Below are 22,263 nucleotides of genomic sequence, written 5' to 3' on the forward strand. Positions count from 1 at the left end.
TTTAATGAACTGATTTTCAATAAAATATAAAAAAAATCTGTTCTTATCAGTTTAATATCTGATACGTCCCCCATCGGGGGACCACATATTAAACGGATTTTTGGAACAGGGAGCTGGATCAGGAGCTTGCTCCGTCCTCTCCACGCATCGGCCCGGTATTGCAGCGCCTCCGGGAACGGTGCACTACCTTCTCTCAGCGGTGAAAAGACAGACGTAGCTAGCAAGCAAGCGAGGTGGACCGGAGCTCCTTCCTCTCCGGTCTCGTCTCTCGTCCATCTGTGTGTCTCTGTGTCTCTCTCTCTCCCCCTCCCCGTTCCCGTGCTCCCTCCGTGCACTTTCCCGCGCCTCGACTCTCTCGGCAAGCAGGCCGGCCCCCTTTTCGGCTCCCGTGCGTTTTCCCTCCAAAAAACTTAGTTTTTTCCTCCTTTTTCCAGGGAGGCAGGCGTGGCTTGTGTGTGTGTGTGTGTGTGTGTGTGTGTGTGTGTCCCCGTCCTTGCAGGCGGGCCCCTTTCGACAGCCGGCCGTTTTCCCTCCAAAAAACTTAGTATATACACCTTTTCTTTCTTTTTTTCGGCAGGCAGGCAGGTGTGTGTGTGTCCCCGTCCCTCCCGAGAGAGCGCTGCCCCTTGCCTCTGCCCGCAGGTGCCGACGGTCCGCTTTCGCTTGCAGCTCACTCGGCACGGCTGCTGCTGGTGGGAGGGGCCTAAGCTAAGGAGGCCGGCCGGCTGGCGCCCCCCGCGGCTGCGGTCGTTGTCGGGCCGTTGACAGGAGATCAAAGAGCAGGGCCCCCGCCCGGGACTGGCGGGCAGGCAGGCGAGCAAGCAGGCAGGCAAGAGAGGGGGAGAGCGGAGTCCGGGCGGCCGGCAGCCGCGTGCGGACCGGGCTCCAGAGGCGTCGGCCTGCGCCGCTGCGCGCCAGCCGGACGCCCGCGCGCCCGCCCAAGGCCGGCGTCGGGCATCGCTTCTCGGCCTTTTGGCTAAGATCAAGTGTAGTATCTGTTCTTATCAGTTTAATATCTGATACGTCCCCCATCGGGGGACCACATATTAAACGGATTTTTGGAACAGGGAGCTGGATCAGGAGCTTGCTCCGTCCTCTCCACGCATCGGCCCGGTATTGCAGCGCCTCCGGGAACGGTGCACTACCTTCTCTCAGCGGTGAAAAGACAGACGTAGCTAGCAAGCAAGCGAGGTGGACCGGAGCTCCTTCCTCTCCGGTCTCGTCTCTCGTCCATCTGTGTGTCTCTGTGTCTCTCTCTCTCCCCCTCCCCGTTCCCGTGCTCCCTCCGTGCACTTTCCCGCGCCTCGACTCTCTCGGCAAGCAGGCCGGCCCCCTTTTCGGCTCCCGTGCGTTTTCCCTCCAAAAAACTTAGTTTTTTCCTCCTTTTTCCAGGGAGGCAGGCGTGGCTTGTGTGTGTGTGTGTGTGTGTGTGTGTGTGTGTGTGTGTGTGTGTGTGTGTGTGTGTGTGTGTGTGTGTGTGTGTCCCCGTCCTTGCAGGCGGGCCCCTTTCGACAGCCGGCCGTTTTCCCTCCAAAAAACTTAGTATATACACCTTTTCTTTCTTTTTTTCGGCAGGCAGGCAGGTGTGTGTGTGTCCCCGTCCCTCCCGAGAGAGCGCTGCCCCTTGCCTCTGCCCGCAGGTGCCGACGGTCCGCTTTCGCTTGCAGCTCACTCGGCACGGCTGCTGCTGGTGGGAGGGGCCTAAGCTAAGGAGGCCGGCCGGCTGGCGCCCCCCGCGGCTGCGGTCGTTGTCGGGCCGTTGACAGGAGATCAAAGAGCAGGGCCCCCGCCCGGGACTGGCGGGCAGGCAGGCGAGCAAGCAGGCAGGCAAGAGAGGGGGAGAGCGGAGTCCGGGCGGCCGGCAGCCGCGTGCGGACCGGGCTCCAGAGGCGTCGGCCTGCGCCGCTGCGCGCCAGCCGGACGCCCGCGCGCCCGCCCAAGGCCGGCGTCGGGCATCGCTTCTCGGCCTTTTGGCTAAGATCAAGTGTAGTATCTGTTCTTATCAGTTTAATATCTGATACGTCCCCCATCGGGGGACCACATATTAAACGGATTTTTGGAACAGGGAGCTGGATCAGGAGCTTGCTCCGTCCTCTCCACGCATCGGCCCGGTATTGCAGCGCCTCCGGGAACGGTGCACTACCTTCTCTCAGCGGTGAAAAGACAGACGTAGCTAGCAAGCAAGCGAGGTGGACCGGAGCTCCTTCCTCTCCGGTCTCGTCTCTCGTCCATCTGTGTGTCTCTGTGTCTCTCTCTCTCCCCCTCCCCGTTCCCGTGCTCCCTCCGTGCACTTTCCCGCGCCTCGACTCTCTCGGCAAGCAGGCCGGCCCCCTTTTCGGCTCCCGTGCGTTTTCCCTCCAAAAAACTTAGTTTTTTCCTCCTTTTTCCAGGGAGGCAGGCGTGGCTTGTGTGTGTGTGTGTGTGTGTGTGTGTGTGTGTGTGTGTGTGTGTGTGTGTGTGTCCCCGTCCTTGCAGGCGGGCCCCTTTCGACAGCCGGCCGTTTTCCCTCCAAAAAACTTAGTATATACACCTTTTCTTTCTTTTTTTCGGCAGGCAGGCAGGTGTGTGTGTGTCCCCGTCCCTCCCGAGAGAGCGCTGCCCCTTGCCTCTGCCCGCAGGTGCCGACGGTCCGCTTTCGCTTGCAGCTCACTCGGCACGGCTGCTGCTGGTGGGAGGGGCCTAAGCTAAGGAGGCCGGCCGGCTGGCGCCCCCCGCGGCTGCGGTCGTTGTCGGGCCGTTGACAGGAGATCAAAGAGCAGGGCCCCCGCCCGGGACTGGCGGGCAGGCAGGCGAGCAAGCAGGCAGGCAAGAGAGGGGGAGAGCGGAGTCCGGGCGGCCGGCAGCCGCGTGCGGACCGGGCTCCAGAGGCGTCGGCCTGCGCCGCTGCGCGCCAGCCGGACGCCCGCGCGCCCGCCCAAGGCCGGCGTCGGGCATCGCTTCTCGGCCTTTTGGCTAAGATCAAGTGTAGTATCTGTTCTTATCAGTTTAATATCTGATACGTCCCCCATCGGGGGACCACATATTAAACGGATTTTTGGAACAGGGAGCTGGATCAGGAGCTTGCTCCGTCCTCTCCACGCATCGGCCCGGTATTGCAGCGCCTCCGGGAACGGTGCACTACCTTCTCTCAGCGGTGAAAAGACAGACGTAGCTAGCAAGCAAGCGAGGTGGACCGGAGCTCCTTCCTCTCCGGTCTCGTCTCTCGTCCATCTGTGTGTCTCTGTGTCTCTCTCTCTCCCCCTCCCCGTTCCCGTGCTCCCTCCGTGCACTTTCCCGCGCCTCGACTCTCTCGGCAAGCAGGCCGGCCCCCTTTTCGGCTCCCGTGCGTTTTCCCTCCAAAAAACTTAGTTTTTTCCTCCTTTTTCCAGGGAGGCAGGCGTGGCTTGTGTGTGTGTGTGTGTGTGTGTGTGTGTGTGTGTCCCCGTCCTTGCAGGCGGGCCCCTTTCGACAGCCGGCCGTTTTCCCTCCAAAAAACTTAGTATATACACCTTTTCTTTCTTTTTTTCGGCAGGCAGGCAGGTGTGTGTGTGTCCCCGTCCCTCCCGAGAGAGCGCTGCCCCTTGCCTCTGCCCGCAGGTGCCGACGGTCCGCTTTCGCTTGCAGCTCACTCGGCACGGCTGCTGCTGGTGGGAGGGGCCTAAGCTAAGGAGGCCGGCCGGCTGGCGCCCCCCGCGGCTGCGGTCGTTGTCGGGCCGTTGACAGGAGATCAAAGAGCAGGGCCCCCGCCCGGGACTGGCGGGCAGGCAGGCGAGCAAGCAGGCAGGCAAGAGAGGGGGAGAGCGGAGTCCGGGCGGCCGGCAGCCGCGTGCGGACCGGGCTCCAGAGGCGTCGGCCTGCGCCGCTGCGCGCCAGCCGGACGCCCGCGCGCCCGCCCAAGGCCGGCGTCGGGCATCGCTTCTCGGCCTTTTGGCTAAGATCAAGTGTAGTATCTGTTCTTATCAGTTTAATATCTGATACGTCCCCCATCGGGGGACCACATATTAAACGGATTTTTGGAACAGGGAGCTGGATCAGGAGCTTGCTCCGTCCTCTCCACGCATCGGCCCGGTATTGCAGCGCCTCCGGGAACGGTGCACTACCTTCTCTCAGCGGTGAAAAGACAGACGTAGCTAGCAAGCAAGCGAGGTGGACCGGAGCTCCTTCCTCTCCGGTCTCGTCTCTCGTCCATCTGTGTGTCTCTGTGTCTCTCTCTCTCCCCCTCCCCGTTCCCGTGCTCCCTCCGTGCACTTTCCCGCGCCTCGACTCTCTCGGCAAGCAGGCCGGCCCCCTTTTCGGCTCCCGTGCGTTTTCCCTCCAAAAAACTTAGTTTTTTCCTCCTTTTTCCAGGGAGGCAGGCGTGGCTTGTGTGTGTGTGTGTGTGTGTGTGTGTGTGTGTGTCCCCGTCCTTGCAGGCGGGCCCCTTTCGACAGCCGGCCGTTTTCCCTCCAAAAAACTTAGTATATACACCTTTTCTTTCTTTTTTTCGGCAGGCAGGCAGGTGTGTGTGTGTCCCCGTCCCTCCCGAGAGAGCGCTGCCCCTTGCCTCTGCCCGCAGGTGCCGACGGTCCGCTTTCGCTTGCAGCTCACTCGGCACGGCTGCTGCTGGTGGGAGGGGCCTAAGCTAAGGAGGCCGGCCGGCTGGCGCCCCCCGCGGCTGCGGTCGTTGTCGGGCCGTTGACAGGAGATCAAAGAGCAGGGCCCCCGCCCGGGACTGGCGGGCAGGCAGGCGAGCAAGCAGGCAGGCAAGAGAGGGGGAGAGCGGAGTCCGGGCGGCCGGCAGCCGCGTGCGGACCGGGCTCCAGAGGCGTCGGCCTGCGCCGCTGCGCGCCAGCCGGACGCCCGCGCGCCCGCCCAAGGCCGGCGTCGGGCATCGCTTCTCGGCCTTTTGGCTAAGATCAAGTGTAGTATCTGTTCTTATCAGTTTAATATCTGATACGTCCCCCATCGGGGGACCACATATTAAACGGATTTTTGGAACAGGGAGCTGGATCAGGAGCTTGCTCCGTCCTCTCCACGCATCGGCCCGGTATTGCAGCGCCTCCGGGAACGGTGCACTACCTTCTCTCAGCGGTGAAAAGACAGACGTAGCTAGCAAGCAAGCGAGGTGGACCGGAGCTCCTTCCTCTCCGGTCTCGTCTCTCGTCCATCTGTGTGTCTCTGTGTCTCTCTCTCTCCCCCTCCCCGTTCCCGTGCTCCCTCCGTGCACTTTCCCGCGCCTCGACTCTCTCGGCAAGCAGGCCGGCCCCCTTTTCGGCTCCCGTGCGTTTTCCCTCCAAAAAACTTAGTTTTTTCCTCCTTTTTCCAGGGAGGCAGGCGTGGCTTGTGTGTGTGTGTGTGTGTGTGTGTGTGTGTGTGTGTGTGTGTGTGTGTGTGTCCCCGTCCTTGCAGGCGGGCCCCTTTCGACAGCCGGCCGTTTTCCCTCCAAAAAACTTAGTATATACACCTTTTCTTTCTTTTTTTCGGCAGGCAGGCAGGTGTGTGTGTGTCCCCGTCCCTCCCGAGAGAGCGCTGCCCCTTGCCTCTGCCCGCAGGTGCCGACGGTCCGCTTTCGCTTGCAGCTCACTCGGCACGGCTGCTGCTGGTGGGAGGGGCCTAAGCTAAGGAGGCCGGCCGGCTGGCGCCCCCCGCGGCTGCGGTCGTTGTCGGGCCGTTGACAGGAGATCAAAGAGCAGGGCCCCCGCCCGGGACTGGCGGGCAGGCAGGCGAGCAAGCAGGCAGGCAAGAGAGGGGGAGAGCGGAGTCCGGGCGGCCGGCAGCCGCGTGCGGACCGGGCTCCAGAGGCGTCGGCCTGCGCCGCTGCGCGCCAGCCGGACGCCCGCGCGCCCGCCCAAGGCCGGCGTCGGGCATCGCTTCTCGGCCTTTTGGCTAAGATCAAGTGTAGTATCTGTTCTTATCAGTTTAATATCTGATACGTCCCCCATCGGGGGACCACATATTAAACGGATTTTTGGAACAGGGAGCTGGATCAGGAGCTTGCTCCGTCCTCTCCACGCATCGGCCCGGTATTGCAGCGCCTCCGGGAACGGTGCACTACCTTCTCTCAGCGGTGAAAAGACAGACGTAGCTAGCAAGCAAGCGAGGTGGACCGGAGCTCCTTCCTCTCCGGTCTCGTCTCTCGTCCATCTGTGTGTCTCTGTGTCTCTCTCTCTCCCCCTCCCCGTTCCCGTGCTCCCTCCGTGCACTTTCCCGCGCCTCGACTCTCTCGGCAAGCAGGCCGGCCCCCTTTTCGGCTCCCGTGCGTTTTCCCTCCAAAAAACTTAGTTTTTTCCTCCTTTTTCCAGGGAGGCAGGCGTGGCTTGTGTGTGTGTGTGTGTGTGTGTGTGTGTGTCCCCGTCCTTGCAGGCGGGCCCCTTTCGACAGCCGGCCGTTTTCCCTCCAAAAAACTTAGTATATACACCTTTTCTTTCTTTTTTTCGGCAGGCAGGCAGGTGTGTGTGTGTCCCCGTCCCTCCCGAGAGAGCGCTGCCCCTTGCCTCTGCCCGCAGGTGCCGACGGTCCGCTTTCGCTTGCAGCTCACTCGGCACGGCTGCTGCTGGTGGGAGGGGCCTAAGCTAAGGAGGCCGGCCGGCTGGCGCCCCCCGCGGCTGCGGTCGTTGTCGGGCCGTTGACAGGAGATCAAAGAGCAGGGCCCCCGCCCGGGACTGGCGGGCAGGCAGGCGAGCAAGCAGGCAGGCAAGAGAGGGGGAGAGCGGAGTCCGGGCGGCCGGCAGCCGCGTGCGGACCGGGCTCCAGAGGCGTCGGCCTGCGCCGCTGCGCGCCAGCCGGACGCCCGCGCGCCCGCCCAAGGCCGGCGTCGGGCATCGCTTCTCGGCCTTTTGGCTAAGATCAAGTGTAGTATCTGTTCTTATCAGTTTAATATCTGATACGTCCCCCATCGGGGGACCACATATTAAACGGATTTTTGGAACAGGGAGCTGGATCAGGAGCTTGCTCCGTCCTCTCCACGCATCGGCCCGGTATTGCAGCGCCTCCGGGAACGGTGCACTACCTTCTCTCAGCGGTGAAAAGACAGACGTAGCTAGCAAGCAAGCGAGGTGGACCGGAGCTCCTTCCTCTCCGGTCTCGTCTCTCGTCCATCTGTGTGTCTCTGTGTCTCTCTCTCTCCCCCTCCCCGTTCCCGTGCTCCCTCCGTGCACTTTCCCGCGCCTCGACTCTCTCGGCAAGCAGGCCGGCCCCCTTTTCGGCTCCCGTGCGTTTTCCCTCCAAAAAACTTAGTTTTTTCCTCCTTTTTCCAGGGAGGCAGGCGTGGCTTGTGTGTGTGTGTGTGTGTGTGTGTGTGTGTGTGTCCCCGTCCTTGCAGGCGGGCCCCTTTCGACAGCCGGCCGTTTTCCCTCCAAAAAACTTAGTATATACACCTTTTCTTTCTTTTTTTCGGCAGGCAGGCAGGTGTGTGTGTGTCCCCGTCCCTCCCGAGAGAGCGCTGCCCCTTGCCTCTGCCCGCAGGTGCCGACGGTCCGCTTTCGCTTGCAGCTCACTCGGCACGGCTGCTGCTGGTGGGAGGGGCCTAAGCTAAGGAGGCCGGCCGGCTGGCGCCCCCCGCGGCTGCGGTCGTTGTCGGGCCGTTGACAGGAGATCAAAGAGCAGGGCCCCCGCCCGGGACTGGCGGGCAGGCAGGCGAGCAAGCAGGCAGGCAAGAGAGGGGGAGAGCGGAGTCCGGGCGGCCGGCAGCCGCGTGCGGACCGGGCTCCAGAGGCGTCGGCCTGCGCCGCTGCGCGCCAGCCGGACGCCCGCGCGCCCGCCCAAGGCCGGCGTCGGGCATCGCTTCTCGGCCTTTTGGCTAAGATCAAGTGTAGTATCTGTTCTTATCAGTTTAATATCTGATACGTCCCCCATCGGGGGACCACATATTAAACGGATTTTTGGAACAGGGAGCTGGATCAGGAGCTTGCTCCGTCCTCTCCACGCATCGGCCCGGTATTGCAGCGCCTCCGGGAACGGTGCACTACCTTCTCTCAGCGGTGAAAAGACAGACGTAGCTAGCAAGCAAGCGAGGTGGACCGGAGCTCCTTCCTCTCCGGTCTCGTCTCTCGTCCATCTGTGTGTCTCTGTGTCTCTCTCTCTCCCCCTCCCCGTTCCCGTGCTCCCTCCGTGCACTTTCCCGCGCCTCGACTCTCTCGGCAAGCAGGCCGGCCCCCTTTTCGGCTCCCGTGCGTTTTCCCTCCAAAAAACTTAGTTTTTTCCTCCTTTTTCCAGGGAGGCAGGCGTGGCTTGTGTGTGTGTGTGTGTGTGTGTGTGTGTGTGTGTGTGTGTGTGTGTGTGTGTGTGTGTGTGTGTGTGTGTCCCCGTCCTTGCAGGCGGGCCCCTTTCGACAGCCGGCCGTTTTCCCTCCAAAAAACTTAGTATATACACCTTTTCTTTCTTTTTTTCGGCAGGCAGGCAGGTGTGTGTGTGTCCCCGTCCCTCCCGAGAGAGCGCTGCCCCTTGCCTCTGCCCGCAGGTGCCGACGGTCCGCTTTCGCTTGCAGCTCACTCGGCACGGCTGCTGCTGGTGGGAGGGGCCTAAGCTAAGGAGGCCGGCCGGCTGGCGCCCCCCGCGGCTGCGGTCGTTGTCGGGCCGTTGACAGGAGATCAAAGAGCAGGGCCCCCGCCCGGGACTGGCGGGCAGGCAGGCGAGCAAGCAGGCAGGCAAGAGAGGGGGAGAGCGGAGTCCGGGCGGCCGGCAGCCGCGTGCGGACCGGGCTCCAGAGGCGTCGGCCTGCGCCGCTGCGCGCCAGCCGGACGCCCGCGCGCCCGCCCAAGGCCGGCGTCGGGCATCGCTTCTCGGCCTTTTGGCTCTAAGATCAAGTGTAGTATCTGTTCTTATCAGTTTAATATCTGATACGTCCCCCATCGGGGGACCACATATTAAACGGATTTTTGGAACAGGGAGCTGGATCAGGAGCTTGCTCCGTCCTCTCCACGCATCGGCCCGGTATTGCAGCGCCTCCGGGAACGGTGCACTACCTTCTCTCAGCGGTGAAAAGACAGACGTAGCTAGCAAGCAAGCGAGGTGGACCGGAGCTCCTTCCTCTCCGGTCTCGTCTCTCGTCCATCTGTGTGTCTCTGTGTCTCTCTCTCTCCCCCTCCCCGTTCCCGTGCTCCCTCCGTGCACTTTCCCGCGCCTCGACTCTCTCGGCAAGCAGGCCGGCCCCCTTTTCGGCTCCCGTGCGTTTTCCCTCCAAAAAACTTAGTTTTTTCCTCCTTTTTCCAGGGAGGCAGGCGTGGCTGTGTGTGTGTGTGTGTGTGTGTGTGTGTGTGTGTGTGTGTGTGTGTGTGTGTGTGTGTGTGTGTGTGTGTGTGTCCCCGTCCTTGCAGGCGGGCCCCTTTCGACAGCCGGCCGTTTTCCCTCCAAAAAACTTAGTATATACACCTTTTCTTTCTTTTTTTCGGCAGGCAGGCAGGTGTGTGTGTGTCCCCGTCCCTCCCGAGAGAGCGCTGCCCCTTGCCTCTGCCCGCAGGTGCCGACGGTCCGCTTTCGCTTGCAGCTCACTCGGCACGGCTGCTGCTGGTGGGAGGGGCCTAAGCTAAGGAGGCCGGCCGGCTGGCGCCCCCCGCGGCTGCGGTCGTTGTCGGGCCGTTGACAGGAGATCAAAGAGCAGGGCCCCCGCCCGGGACTGGCGGGCAGGCAGGCGAGCAAGCAGGCAGGCAAGAGAGGGGGAGAGCGGAGTCCGGGCGGCCGGCAGCCGCGTGCGGACCGGGCTCCAGAGGCGTCGGCCTGCGCCGCTGCGCGCCAGCCGGACGCCCGCGCGCCCGCCCAAGGCCGGCGTCGGGCATCGCTTCTCGGCCTTTTGGCTAAGATCAAGTGTAGTATCTGTTCTTATCAGTTTAATATCTGATACGTCCCCCATCGGGGGACCACATATTAAACGGATTTTTGGAACAGGGAGCTGGATCAGGAGCTTGCTCCGTCCTCTCCACGCATCGGCCCGGTATTGCAGCGCCTCCGGGAACGGTGCACTACCTTCTCTCAGCGGTGAAAAGACAGACGTAGCTAGCAAGCAAGCGAGGTGGACCGGAGCTCCTTCCTCTCCGGTCTCGTCTCTCGTCCATCTGTGTGTCTCTGTGTCTCTCTCTCTCCCCCTCCCCGTTCCCGTGCTCCCTCCGTGCACTTTCCCGCGCCTCGACTCTCTCGGCAAGCAGGCCGGCCCCCTTTTCGGCTCCCGTGCGTTTTCCCTCCAAAAAACTTAGTTTTTTCCTCCTTTTTCCAGGGAGGCAGGCGTGGCTTGTGTGTGTGTGTGTGTGTGTGTGTGTGTGTGTGTCCCCGTCCTTGCAGGCGGGCCCCTTTCGACAGCCGGCCGTTTTCCCTCCAAAAAACTTAGTATATACACCTTTTCTTTCTTTTTTTCGGCAGGCAGGCAGGTGTGTGTGTGTCCCCGTCCCTCCCGAGAGAGCGCTGCCCCTTGCCTCTGCCCGCAGGTGCCGACGGTCCGCTTTCGCTTGCAGCTCACTCGGCACGGCTGCTGCTGGTGGGAGGGGCCTAAGCTAAGGAGGCCGGCCGGCTGGCGCCCCCCGCGGCTGCGGTCGTTGTCGGGCCGTTGACAGGAGATCAAAGAGCAGGGCCCCCGCCCGGGACTGGCGGGCAGGCAGGCGAGCAAGCAGGCAGGCAAGAGAGGGGGAGAGCGGAGTCCGGGCGGCCGGCAGCCGCGTGCGGACCGGGCTCCAGAGGCGTCGGCCTGCGCCGCTGCGCGCCAGCCGGACGCCCGCGCGCCCGCCCAAGGCCGGCGTCGGGCATCGCTTCTCGGCCTTTTGGCCAAGGTCGGAGGTCGAGGGAGGGACGAGATCGGAGGACAACACCTTTCTACTGAGGACGCCGTTGGATTGTTTCATTTGGACCCCGGACTGTTTTCTTGGATTTGCGTTTGGATTTTGGACTTTTGGATTTGCGTTTCACTTGGGACTTTTGGTGCGTGGGCTGCTTGGCAGCCGAAAGGCTGCTTTTCGTCATGGCTGCGGATCCCGGGGAGGCGACGAAGGACGGGCTGAACCCCAGCGTACGATGGACCATCCGCTTTCATTGGAAGGCGGAGACGGAGCCTCCGGGACGTGAGCTTTTTGAAGACGAAGTGCTGTTCGGGATACTGGGATGTAAGGCGAGCGATCTTTTATGTCTGCAGGGGAACCGGGCACAGAAATTTATGGATGCCACCTTCACCAGTGCTACACTGCACAAGGAGGCGGCGGAGAGATGTGCACGAGCGAAGGCGGACGGGAAGCTGCGTGAGTATGAGTGCGGGGGCCTGCGAGGCGACAATAAAAGGTGGGTGGTCGTCCACATGTTCGAGCCTTTTTTGACTGACCAGGATGTGACGACCTTTTTGCGTCGGTACGTGGAGGTGCTTCAGGGCCCATATGTCATCAGTGACACCCGTACTGTCTGGACTGGGAAGCGCCGCTATCAGGTCGAGCTACGGCAGGATCTAAGGTCGCCGGACGGCTTCGCCCACCCACCGGGCAACTTTTTCATCGGGCCAGGTAGGGGGTATTTGTATTATTGGAACCAGCCGGATTTTTGCAGGAAGTGTCGTGGCTTTGGACATCGCGAGGGGTCGTGCACTGTCGGAGAGTGTGGGAAGTGCCACCGCACTGGCCACTCCACACGGGCATGCCCAGTAAAGGAGTGCTCCCTGTGTGGGAACACGGGGCATTTGTTCCGGCAGTGCAGCCAGAGGGGCAAGGACCTGGAGAAGGAGATCCGAGACTGGGTACAGCGGCCAGAGGAGACCGACGGGGAGGAGGAAGACCGACCGGAGGGCGGCAAGGCCCACAGGAAAGGGGGTAAGCACCGGGAGGAAAGGCAGGAGGAGGATGGAGGGCAGGAAGGAGGACAAGGAGAACTCGCAGGAGAAGAAGAGGCACGACCGGGAACTTCACGGGAGGTGAGGAACCCTAGCTGGGCAGATGTGGTGAGGGGGACGCGCCCCCTAGTGGCGGCAGAAACACCTGCAGCGTCGGGGCCGGTGGGAGAGGAGGGGGGGGCACCAGCTCTTACCCCCCTAGGAAAGAAACTGCAGAAACGGTCCCGAGCTGGGAGGCGGCAGAAGGAGACCCAGGAGAAGAAGAAGAGGACGGATGAAGGAGGAGACGACGGAGAACACCGGGAGGAGGTGACAGGCCCGGAACAGATGGTGGAAGAGACGCCCCAGTCAGCCTCGAGTGACTCCGAGTCTGATGACACCGCGGACTCTCTGCCTCCCGGACAGGGGTCCGGTCCGGCAATCTGCCACACCTTCTCGGTGGCGCAGGCTGCGACAGACGAGGGCAGCCCGATAGTGGACTGCCAGGCCGGCATGCTTACCCCCGAACAGGGTTTTCAATGCAGCCCCCTGGGGGGGGTCGCCTTTATGGAGACCTCGGACAGTGACACCTCTGCGAGTACAGCAGGGGCGGCGAGCTCACCCGAGCCCGGCCAGGGAGAGGAGATGGAGAGTGACAGCCCCCCCTTAGAGCCACCATGACCCTCGTGGTGGCAACAGCCAATGTGAGGGGTTTGAGGCAAAAGGACAAGCGGACGGCGGTGTTTTCATACCTGTCTCAGAAGAATCTGGATCTGTGTTTCCTCCAAGAAGTACATCTCAAGGACCTCGACGACGTGAGGGCCCTCCAGAAGGCGTGGAGGAGGGGTCCTTCGTGGTGGAGCGTCGGAGGGGTGAACTCTGCCGGTGTGGGTATCCTGTGTGGCTCGCCAAGCTTCGCCGTCCAGATGGTCAGCTCAGTGATCCCCGGACGTCTGCTGGTGGTGGATGGCGCCTTGAAGGGGACGAAGATCAGACTAATCGGTGTGTACGCCCCAGCAGACAGACGCCAGCAGGGCTCCTTTTTGAGAGATCTGGAGCCCTTGCTATACACCAACAGGGAGCTGATCATGGGCGGCGACTTCAATGTCGACTTAGGAGACTCGCACGGCGAGGGAGTTCACCTGCTGAGGTCCTTGATCACAGATTTCAGATTGCGAGACGGGTTTGATAACGTTGCACACCACACCTGGGACAACGGACGGGGGATTTTCAGACGCCTCGATTATATCCTCTCCACTGTAAAGTGGAAAGTCCTAAGCAGGCAGGTGACCCCCACCTGGTTTTCAGACCATCAGTTGCTGGCAGTCTCCTTTGGTGTCGAGGACCCCGGCTTCCAGGCCGGATACTGGAAGCTGAACAAGCAAGTCCTACTTGAGGCGAGATACCAAAGGAAGATGGAGGCAGTGCTTAGAGACCTTGAGAAGAGGAGAGCACTCTTCAGCTCCGCGGTGCACTGGTGGGAATCTTGTAAACTCATCATCGCAACGGTTACCAAAAGATACTGCTGGATCCGGCGAAGACTGGAGGAACGCCAGTGCACCCAACTCCAGCAGGAGCTTGAGGCACTGTATGGCCAGCTGAACCAGGGGGGCGCCTTCGATGGCGAACGAGTTGCGTACGTCAGAGGCCTGCTTAAGGACAAGTGGCTGCAGCGGGCACAGGACTTCCTTTTCAGGCTGCAGGGAATCTGGAGGGAAGGAGAAGAACGCTGCTCGGCCCAGTTCTTCAGCGCCGTGAGAAGACAGCAAGAGCGCAGTCTTTTCGACACCATCCGGCGCGAAGACGGGACTGCAGCCACGGATATACCCGGGATGTTGAGGTGCGCCACAGGATTCTACGAAGCCTTGTTTTCAGAGAAGGAGATCGACTCGAGCACTAAGGACAGGCTCTTGGAGGGTGTGGAGACGGCGGTAGAAGACCCATCCGCACTGGTCGGTCCAGTGTCGGGGGCAGAGGTCCGAACGGCAATGCTGGGTTTGAAGAAAGGCACTGTCCCTGGCGTTGACGGCCTGCCGACCGAGTTTTACCGCACCTTCTGGAGTCAGCTGGAGCCTTTCCTAGTGCAGGTCTTCAATGAGGTCCTGAACGGCGGAGGGTTGGGCCTCTCGATGAAGACCGGAGTCGTCTCCTTGATTTTCAAGAGTGGAGACAAGGCGGACCTGGGCAACTGGAGGCCGATCCAGCTCCTGTGCACGGACTATAAGATCTTGGCCAGGGTGCTGGGCGGCCGCCTGAGAACCGTAATGCCGGAGCTGGTCAAGGCTGACCAGACATGTGGCGTGGCAGGAAGAAAGATCAGCTGGACGCTGCAGCTGATCCGAGACGTCATCTCCTGGGTGGAGGACAGGGGCCTGCCGCTCATGCTGGTGAGCTTGGACCAGGCGAAGGCTTTTGACCGGGTCCATCATGGGATCCTGTGGGCGCTGTTGCGGAAGAAGGGTCTGCCTGACAGTTTTGTTAGGTGGATCAGGACTCTGTACGACGGCGCAATATCCCGGGTATGTATTAACGGCGCAGTGGGGAGGAGCATCCCCGTAAGGTGTGGTGTGCGACAGGGCTGTCCTCTCTCCCCCCTGTTGTACGTCATTTACATCGAGCTCCTGCTGGACCAGTTACGGACGGATCCCGGAGTGGAAGGAATCCGAGTGCCAGGTGGAGGAGGGCAGGAAGCCAAGATCGCCGCTTATGCGGACGACATCACGCTCTTCCTGGGCTCTGAAAGCGGCCTGGGGAGGGCGTTGGACATCGTGGAGGCCTTCTCTAGAGGCACCGGCGCCCGACTGAACCACGCCAAAAGCCTGGTTAAACTGTTCGGGACCTGGCCATGTGAACCACGGACGTTTGGAGGGCTGACGAGGACGACCGGCCCAGTGAAAGTCTTGGGGGTCCTCTTCCACAACGTGGACCCCGCGGGCTTGAACTGGGAGGCCAGGTTCCGAAGGATCAATCAACAGCTGGGCCTTTGGCAGAAGCGGTCTTTGACCTGGATAGGGAAGGCGCTGGTGCTGAAGGTAGAGATCCTGCCCCTGCTGCTCCACCTGGCAGTGGTATACCCCCTACCTGCAGGACGACGGAAGGAACTGGTGAGGACCATTTTTGGCTTTGTTTGGGGGCACTCATACGAGCGCATTAGACGAACGGACATGTGTAGGCCCGTCGCGGACGGCGGCAGAGGGATTCCAGACTTCCTGGTGAAGTTGGACTGTGTGTTCGTCGCCGGCCTGTGCGTCATCCTGCACGAGAACCCGCCCCACTTGTGTAGCCGGTTTGTGAGCCTCTGGCTCTCGACGAGCATGCGACACCTGACCGTCTGGAGCAACACGACCCCGAAGGCGGAGCGGCTCCCACTGCACTACCGGCACGCAGTGCAGTGGCTGCGGGCACACCCGGAGGTCAAAGGAGGAACGACTGCGCTGAGCCACAGGCTCATGTACAAGACCCTTTTGACGTCGGAAAGGCCAGCGATCCTGGGTGTGCCCAGGGAAATCTGGCAGCAGGCCCAACCAAAGGGCCTGGACAACAAGTTGAAGGACTTGAACTGGCTCTGCGTGTGGGGTCGGTTGGCGGTCAGGTCCGTCATGCATGCGCATGGACTATCACGGCAGAGTCAGTGCCCAAGACACGGCTGCACAGGTGAAGAGACCGTGAACCACGTGTTTTGGGAGTGCGGGTTCGTGCAGGGGGTGTGGAGGACCAGCAGACACCTATACGCACAGGTAGGTCTGGATTCCCCATTGTCACTGCGGATGGTGCTGCGAGGAGTGCCCGGTTCCCGTCCCTGGACCGCCAGCTTCTTACTGTGGCTCCTGATCAGTCTCACGAAGCTGTACGTGTGGGAAGCACGGACTGAGCTGGTCAGGAACGGCGTGGAGGTGACCATCGCAGGCATCCTGAGGAGAGTGAAAGCGGATGTGGTCCGAAGAATCCGATGGGATATAATGCGCTGGGGTTTCGCAGCCGCAAAGGAGCGCTGGAAGGACTTGATCACGTGGTGTTAAAGGTGGTGGGTAGATTAAACTTTTAAGCTCTGTTTTTGTACTGTTTTTCTAATAAATATAAAAAAAAAAATCTGTTCTTATCAGTTTAATATCTGATACGTCCCCCATCGGGGGACCACATATTAAACGGATTTTTGGAACAGGGAGCTGGATCAGGAGCTTGCTCCGTCCTCTCCACGCATCGGCCCGGTATTGCAGCGCCTCCGGGAACGGTGCACTACCTTCTCTCAGCGGTGAAAAGACAGACGTAGCTAGCAAGCAAGCGAGGTGGACCGGAGCTCCTTCCTCTCCGGTCTCGTCTCTCGTCCATCTGTGTGTCTCTGTGTCTCTCTCTCTCCCCCTCCCCGTTCCCGTGCTCCCTCCGTGCACTTTCCCGCGCCTCGACTCTCTCGGCAAGCAGGCCGGCCCCCTTTTCGGCTCCCGTGCGTTTTCCCTCCAAAAAACTTAGTTTTTTCCTCCTTTTTCCAGGGAGGCAGGCGTGGCTTGTGTGTGTGTGTGTGTGTGTGTGTGTGTGTGTGTCCCCGTCCTTGCAGGCGGGCCCCTTTCGACAGCCGGCCGTTTTCCCTCCAAAAAACTTAGTATATACACCTTTTCTTTCTTTTTTTCGGCAGGCAGGCAGGTGTGTGTGTGTCCCCGTCCCTCCCGAGAGAGCGCTGCCCCTTGCCTCTGCCCGCAGGTGCCGACGGTCCGCTTTCGCTTGCAGCTCACTCGGCACGGCTGCTGCTGGTGGGAGGGGCCTAAGCTAAGGAGGCCGGCCGGCTGGCGCCCCCCGCGGCTGCGGTCGTTGTCGGGCCGTTGACAGGAGATCAAAGAGCAGGGCCCCCGCCCGGGACTGGCGGGCAGGCAGGCGAGCAAGCAGGCAGGCAAGAGAGGGGGAGAGCGGAGTCCGGGCGGCCGGCAGCCGCGTGCGGACCGGGCTCCAGAGGCGTCGGCCTGCGCCGCTGCGCGCCAGCCGGACGCCCGCGCGCCCGCCCAAGGCCGGCGTCGGGCATCGCTTCTCGGCCTTTTGGCCAAGACCAGGGGAGAGATCGTTGGACCGCTACCAGTGCCTGCAGACTTTTGGATCCAGAGGGAATTTTCGTGTTGCTGGTTCCTGTTTTCCGGAGAGTTGCTTTTTCTTGCAAGGAGGATACTTTTGAAGACCTTTGAGAAGAGTGTCGGAAGGCTGTTTTCCCGCAATGGCCGAGGGCCAGGCCCCCCCCGGGTGGGCCAGCCAGGCTCCTCGGCTGAAATGGACCTTGCGTTTTAAATGGGTGAGAGAGAAAGAAATGATGGGTAGATATGAGTTTGAATGCAAGATTTTGTTTGGAATTCTGAAAGCGATACCTATTGAAGTGAAGTGTTTGCAAGGAAACAGGCCTTTTGGCTTTTTTGATGTGACCTTTAATAATGACCAGATCTATAAGAGAGTCTCTGGGAAGTGTGAGGAAATGGTGAATGATGAACTGTTACGGGACTTTGAGATTTTGGGTCTGGCTCAGGATGATGTGCGATTTATAATCGTAACTATGCATGACCCCTTCATTGAGGATGACATTATCACTGCTTACCTGTGGATGCATGTGGATGTCCTGGCAGGCCCCCAGATAATTGGTGACAGATTCCGGGTCTGGAACGGGAGGCGCAGATACCAGGTGCGGCTCAGGCGGAATGTTGGGCGCGCGGACGGGTTCTCGCACCCCCCGTCGGCTTTCTTCCTGGGTCAAAGCAAAGGTTACATTTATTATCAGAACCAGCCGTCCTACTGCAGGAAGTGTTGTTCCTTCGGCCACATGGACAAAGACTGCACTGCCACCTCCTGTTCGAGGTGTGGAGCACGGGACCACACTAAAGGGAGATGTTTCCAGAAAACTTGCTCTCTGTGTGGGGATACAAACCATCTGTATAGAGAATGCGTATGGAGAGACCCGGAGATGGCCAGGGAACAAGAGAGAGGCTTCCCAGATGCCGCACCGGTGGAATCTGACTCGGAGCAAGAAGGAGATGAGGAAGACGAAAGAAGAGAGGAAGGCAAAGGAACTGAGAGGACAGAGGGGAACAGGAATGAAAACGTCGAAACAGGTGACGGCAAAGAGATCGAGGGTGAGGAGAGAGCAGAAGTGGATGTGAGTGAAGCATCAGACACCGGTTTGGACAGCAGCGGTAGCTTACCTGCTGGTCAGGTGGCTAGAGCCGTGGACCTGTTCGAGCACCTGCCGCAAGATGGCCTGGCGATGGACCTGGGTGACTTCGACCTGGAGGGGAATGTGGCAGTCCAGAAAAGGCCAAGGGAGGATTCCGAAGAAGAGCTGCCTGCGGGGGAGGAGAAGAAGGCCAAGGAGGACGCTCACGCAGAGGAGGATGTAGAAGAAGGCATGGCGATGGAATCCTCCCCTGAGCGGGAGGAGGCTGCAGTGTCGCATTGGGGTCAGAAGGGGCACCTGTTAAAAGAAAGAGTACCGGAGTCGCCTTACCTGCGCTGCGTTTCGGTGGCTCCGAGCGTGGTGCAGTCCACTTCAGAGGAGGAGGGCTCAACCCCTTATAGGACAAGTGACACAAGTTCTTCGGAGACGGACAGCTCTGCAGAACCAGATGTGGATCCTGGGGGGAGAGATGGTGGGAGGTCGAGATGACCTTCAAAATTTTAACTGTAAATGTTAGAGGATTGAAAAATAGGTCTAAAAGGATTGCTGTGTTTAAAATTTTGCGTGAAAATAAGTTTGATATATGTTTTTTACAGGAAGTGCATTTGGGTGGTGATACAGATGTGAAGCGGTTTTCTAAAGATTGGGATTCGGGGAAGTCCTTTTGGTGTGTGGGGGGAGTACATTCTTCTGGGGTTGGTATATTATTTGGGAACAACCACATTGAGGTTACAGAAACTTATTTTGTGCGGCCAGGGAGAATTCTTGTGGTGGATGGGGTATACCTAAACATAAAAATGAGATTCATAGTCGTCTATGCACCGGCGGATAGGACATCAAGGGGGGGCTTCTTTTCAGACTTAGTCCCCTGGTGTGTAACTAATAGAAAATTAGTGATTGCCGGTGATTTTAATGAAGATCTAAATAAAAGAACAGCAGGATCCCGAGAAATTAACAAACTGTTGAGGGATTTTGACCTTTTTGATAGTTTTAGTCTCAAAGGGCCTGCAGCAGTAGGGTTGATTCCCCCAGTTACTTGGAGGAACGCAGCAGGGGCCGCCAAAAGATTGGATTACGTGTTCCTGTCTCGAGGGTTGGTGATTGCTAAAGCCTCGGTCGTACCTTTTTATTTTTCCGATCACGAATTGCTGGTGGTAGAGGTGGAAGGGGTGGGGGTCAAGTTTGGTCCAGGTTACTGGAAATTAAACACAGCCGTGCTGAGTGAGGACGGCTACAAAGAGCTAATTAGAGCCAAATGGTCCTTTTGGTTAGGACAGAAACAAGACTGGCCGTCACTAATTCAATGGTGGGAGTATGTTAAGTGGCAGGTGAAGGAAATCTCAATCCGGTATTGTAAGCGCCGAAACCAAAGAAAGAACTTTGAAGTGAGAAGGCTTCAAAAAGAGCTGGAAAACATGTATGAGGAGACAAACAAAGGTGCAGATTTTAATTTCTCGAAGGCCCAGGAGCTGAAGGCGCGACTTAGAGAACTTTACCTTAGACAACCCAGAGAGCTTTTAATCAGAGCTGGCATCGGCTTTCTGGATGGACAAGAAGAGGTCTCAGGTTTGCTCTTTAAATCAGTCAAAGCCAAGCGGGTTAAAAGAGCATTCGGGAGTTTGTTTACTGCAGAGGGGGAGGTGGTAAGTACTCCGTATGAAATGTTGGATGAAGCCGTAAAGTATTTTACTACTTACTTCAATAAGAGGGAGGGGGAGCCTGTAAAGGGGGTTGGTGGTTTGGAGCACATTGAGAAGAAGGTCAGTGCTGAGGAAAACAGGGCTCTAGTGACACGCATTGAGCTAGCCGAAGTTGAGGGGGCGACTCGGAGAATGAAAACTGGGAAAGTTCCGGGGGTTGACGGCATCCCGGTAGAATTTTACCTGACTTTCTGGGATTTGATAGGGTCATCACTGCTCGAAGTTTTTCAAGCAATTCTAGATGGTGGAGCTTTGGGAGACACAATGGCACAGGGAGTTCTGTCTCTATTATTTAAGAAAGGTGATCCTAAGAGGCTAGAAAATTGGAGGCCTATCCAATTATTGTGTGTCGAATATAAAATCTTGGCAAAAATCTTGTGTGATAGGATAAGGAAAGTTCTGCCATCAGTAATACAGCCGGATCAGACCTGCGGCGTGGCGGGTAGGTCCCTACACTGGAACCTTGGCCTGCTCAGAGATACCATTGCTTGGGCAGAAGACAGACATCAGTGTCTGTTGATAGCCAGTCTTGACCAAGAGAAGGCATTTGATAGGGTGGATCATCAATGCTTATGGGATGTGTTAGATCGTTATGGAGTCAGCGGTAGTTTCATCTCTTGGCTGAAGGCCCTGTATGGAGGTGCTTCCACCAGAGTCAACATAAACGGTTTTATGAGTGAACCCTTTGATGTAAGCAAGGGCGTCAGACAAGGCTGTCCTTTGTCTCCAATTTTATATGTAGTCTACATAGAGCCACTATTGGAGTTGATAAGACGAGATAGAAGGGTTGAGGGCATAGTGATCCCGGGAAGCGGAGGCCTCCAAACTAAAGTGTTGGCCTACGCGGATGATGTTGTCCTAACTTTGAGCTCAGATAGAAGTCTTTTAGTCGCACTGGAGCTGATAGAAGTCTTCAACCAATGCACAGGTGCAAGATTGAACAGAAATAAGAGCAGTGTGCAGTATTTCGGCCCTTGGAGTAATAGGGATGAGGTGGTAGGAGGTCTGTCTCTGGAAATGGATTCTTTGAAAATATTGGGAGTGCAGTTTGACAGGGAAGGGACTGGAAGAAGGAATTGGGAGACTCGTTTATCCCAGGTGAATAGCAAACTTGGCCTATGGAAGAAAAGATCACTGTCCTATTCAGGGAAGGTTGTGGTACTGAAAGGTGACATTTTACCAAGTCTTGTGCACATTGCAAAGGTCTTTCCTATGCCTGCTTGTTTTAGACGCTCCTTAACTAAGATGGTGTTTGATTTTGTATGGGGGGGTGGTTATGAGTATGTGAAGCGTCTAGATATGTACAGGGACATCAGGGAGGGAGGTAGAGAAGTCCCAGATTTACCCATTAAACTAGATGCCATATTTGTGGCTGACCTTTGTAAAGCGGTAGATGACAAGATCTCATATAAACATCAGTTCTTTGTCCGGCTTTGGTTCGCCTGGGTCGTCAAGCCTTCAGAAGTGTGGAGGAACGACGTTCCCAAGGCTGAAATTTTACCGTGGTTCTACGAACATGCGGCAGCATGGTTAAGGAAGTACGCAAAAGATGCGGACAGGTCAGTGATTGTCTCTCATAGGCTCTTATATAAGACAGCTAAGAGCAATGAAAAGGGAACAAATGTGGTGGTTCCGACTGATGTCTGGAAAAGGGTGCAACCTAAGAGCCTGGATAACAGGCTCAAAGACTTAAATTGGATGTGTGTTTGGGGACGTCTGCCTGTAAGGGAGGTAATGCACAGACATAAGCTGGCGCGTTCAGCGACTTGTCCAAGACCGCAATGTGCAGAGGTGGAGTCAATCACTCATGTGTTCTGGGGTTGCAGAATTGCAAAAGCAGTGTGGGGGCAGATGTCGGATCTTTTTAATAAACTGGAACCGGGGTTTGTTCTATCTGGGGATAAAATCTTGAGACGGTGGGGCAGGTCTTCAAGAACTGCGAGACATGACCTTGTAACCTGGTTTTTAATCAGTATGGTAAAATTTGTGTTATGGGGATCGAGAAACAATCTGGTCAAACATGGCCATGTGGAAGGGGCTGGGGCAATATGTGGGAGGGTTCGTTTTGAGCTGCAGAAGATGTTGTCAGTAGAAGTGCGTAGGTGGGGTTTTCACGCAGCAAAAGAAAAATGGAAACCGCTGCTGGATTAATGGAATAAGTTTTGCCGTTTGTGGATTGTGATTTATGTTCTGTGATTTTGTCTTGTATTGTCATAATAAATGTAAAAAAAAAAAAAAAAATCTGTTCTTATCAGTTTAATATCTGATACGTCCCCCATCGGGGGACCACATATTAAACGGATTTTTGGAACAGGGAGCTGGATCAGGAGCTTGCTCCGTCCTCTCCACGCATCGGCCCGGTATTGCAGCGCCTCCGGGAACGGTGCACTACCTTCTCTCAGCGGTGAAAAGACAGACGTAGCTAGCAAGCAAGCGAGGTGGACCGGAGCTCCTTCCTCTCCGGTCTCGTCTCTCGTCCATCTGTGCGTCTCTGTGTCTCTCTCTCTCCCCCTCCCCGTTCCCGTGCTCCCTCCGTGCACTTTCCCGCGCCTCGACTCTCTCGGCAAGCAGGCCGGCCCCCTTTTCGGCTCCCGTGCGTTTTCCCTCCAAAAAACTTAGTTTTTTCCTCCTTTTTCCAGGGAGGCAGGCGTGGCTTGTGTGTGTGTGTGTGTGTGTGTGTGTGTGTGTGT

General features: G+C 58.3%; 11 non-coding genes and 2 pseudogenes across 11 annotated transcripts; all 13 read left to right on the forward strand.

Annotated features, from left to right (window-relative positions):
• Nucleotides 1–8: 8 nt before the first annotated feature.
• On the forward strand, nt 9–189 carry LOC148807960 (U2 spliceosomal RNA; annotated as a pseudogene).
• Nucleotides 190–956: 767 nt separating this feature from the next.
• On the forward strand, nt 957–1,147 carry LOC148807961 (U2 spliceosomal RNA). Its single transcript, XR_016088569.1, has one exon. It is a non-coding gene; the product is annotated as a U2 spliceosomal RNA (small nuclear RNA).
• Nucleotides 1,148–1,954: 807 nt separating this feature from the next.
• On the forward strand, nt 1,955–2,145 carry LOC148807962 (U2 spliceosomal RNA). Its single transcript, XR_016088570.1, has one exon. It is a non-coding gene; the product is annotated as a U2 spliceosomal RNA (small nuclear RNA).
• A 787-nt stretch (nt 2,146–2,932) lies between these two features.
• On the forward strand, nt 2,933–3,123 carry LOC148807963 (U2 spliceosomal RNA). The gene has a single exon (XR_016088571.1). It is a non-coding gene; the product is annotated as a U2 spliceosomal RNA (small nuclear RNA).
• A 767-nt stretch (nt 3,124–3,890) lies between these two features.
• LOC148807964 (U2 spliceosomal RNA) lies at nt 3,891–4,081 on the forward strand. Its single transcript, XR_016088572.1, has one exon. It is a non-coding gene; the product is annotated as a U2 spliceosomal RNA (small nuclear RNA).
• A 767-nt stretch (nt 4,082–4,848) lies between these two features.
• On the forward strand, nt 4,849–5,039 carry LOC148807965 (U2 spliceosomal RNA). Its single transcript, XR_016088573.1, has one exon. It is a non-coding gene; the product is annotated as a U2 spliceosomal RNA (small nuclear RNA).
• A 785-nt stretch (nt 5,040–5,824) lies between these two features.
• On the forward strand, nt 5,825–6,015 carry LOC148807966 (U2 spliceosomal RNA). The gene has a single exon (XR_016088574.1). It is a non-coding gene; the product is annotated as a U2 spliceosomal RNA (small nuclear RNA).
• A 763-nt stretch (nt 6,016–6,778) lies between these two features.
• LOC148807967 (U2 spliceosomal RNA) lies at nt 6,779–6,969 on the forward strand. The gene has a single exon (XR_016088576.1). It is a non-coding gene; the product is annotated as a U2 spliceosomal RNA (small nuclear RNA).
• A 767-nt stretch (nt 6,970–7,736) lies between these two features.
• On the forward strand, nt 7,737–7,927 carry LOC148807968 (U2 spliceosomal RNA). Its single transcript, XR_016088577.1, has one exon. It is a non-coding gene; the product is annotated as a U2 spliceosomal RNA (small nuclear RNA).
• Nucleotides 7,928–8,730: 803 nt separating this feature from the next.
• LOC148807969 (U2 spliceosomal RNA) lies at nt 8,731–8,923 on the forward strand. Its single transcript, XR_016088513.1, has one exon. It is a non-coding gene; the product is annotated as a U2 spliceosomal RNA (small nuclear RNA).
• Nucleotides 8,924–9,729: 806 nt separating this feature from the next.
• LOC148807970 (U2 spliceosomal RNA) lies at nt 9,730–9,920 on the forward strand. The gene has a single exon (XR_016088578.1). It is a non-coding gene; the product is annotated as a U2 spliceosomal RNA (small nuclear RNA).
• A 5,869-nt stretch (nt 9,921–15,789) lies between these two features.
• Nucleotides 15,790–15,973, forward strand: LOC148807971 (U2 spliceosomal RNA). The gene has a single exon (XR_016088518.1). It is a non-coding gene; the product is annotated as a U2 spliceosomal RNA (small nuclear RNA).
• Nucleotides 15,974–21,789: 5,816 nt separating this feature from the next.
• On the forward strand, nt 21,790–21,967 carry LOC148807972 (U2 spliceosomal RNA; annotated as a pseudogene).
• The last annotated feature ends 296 nt before the right edge of the window (nt 21,968–22,263 follow it).

Source organism: Atractosteus spatula, unplaced genomic scaffold, assembly GCF_055471065.1.
Source record: "Atractosteus spatula isolate fAtrSpa1 unplaced genomic scaffold, fAtrSpa1.hap1 Scaffold_25, whole genome shotgun sequence".
In the NCBI taxonomy this organism is placed as follows: domain Eukaryota; kingdom Metazoa; phylum Chordata; class Actinopteri; order Semionotiformes; family Lepisosteidae; genus Atractosteus; species Atractosteus spatula.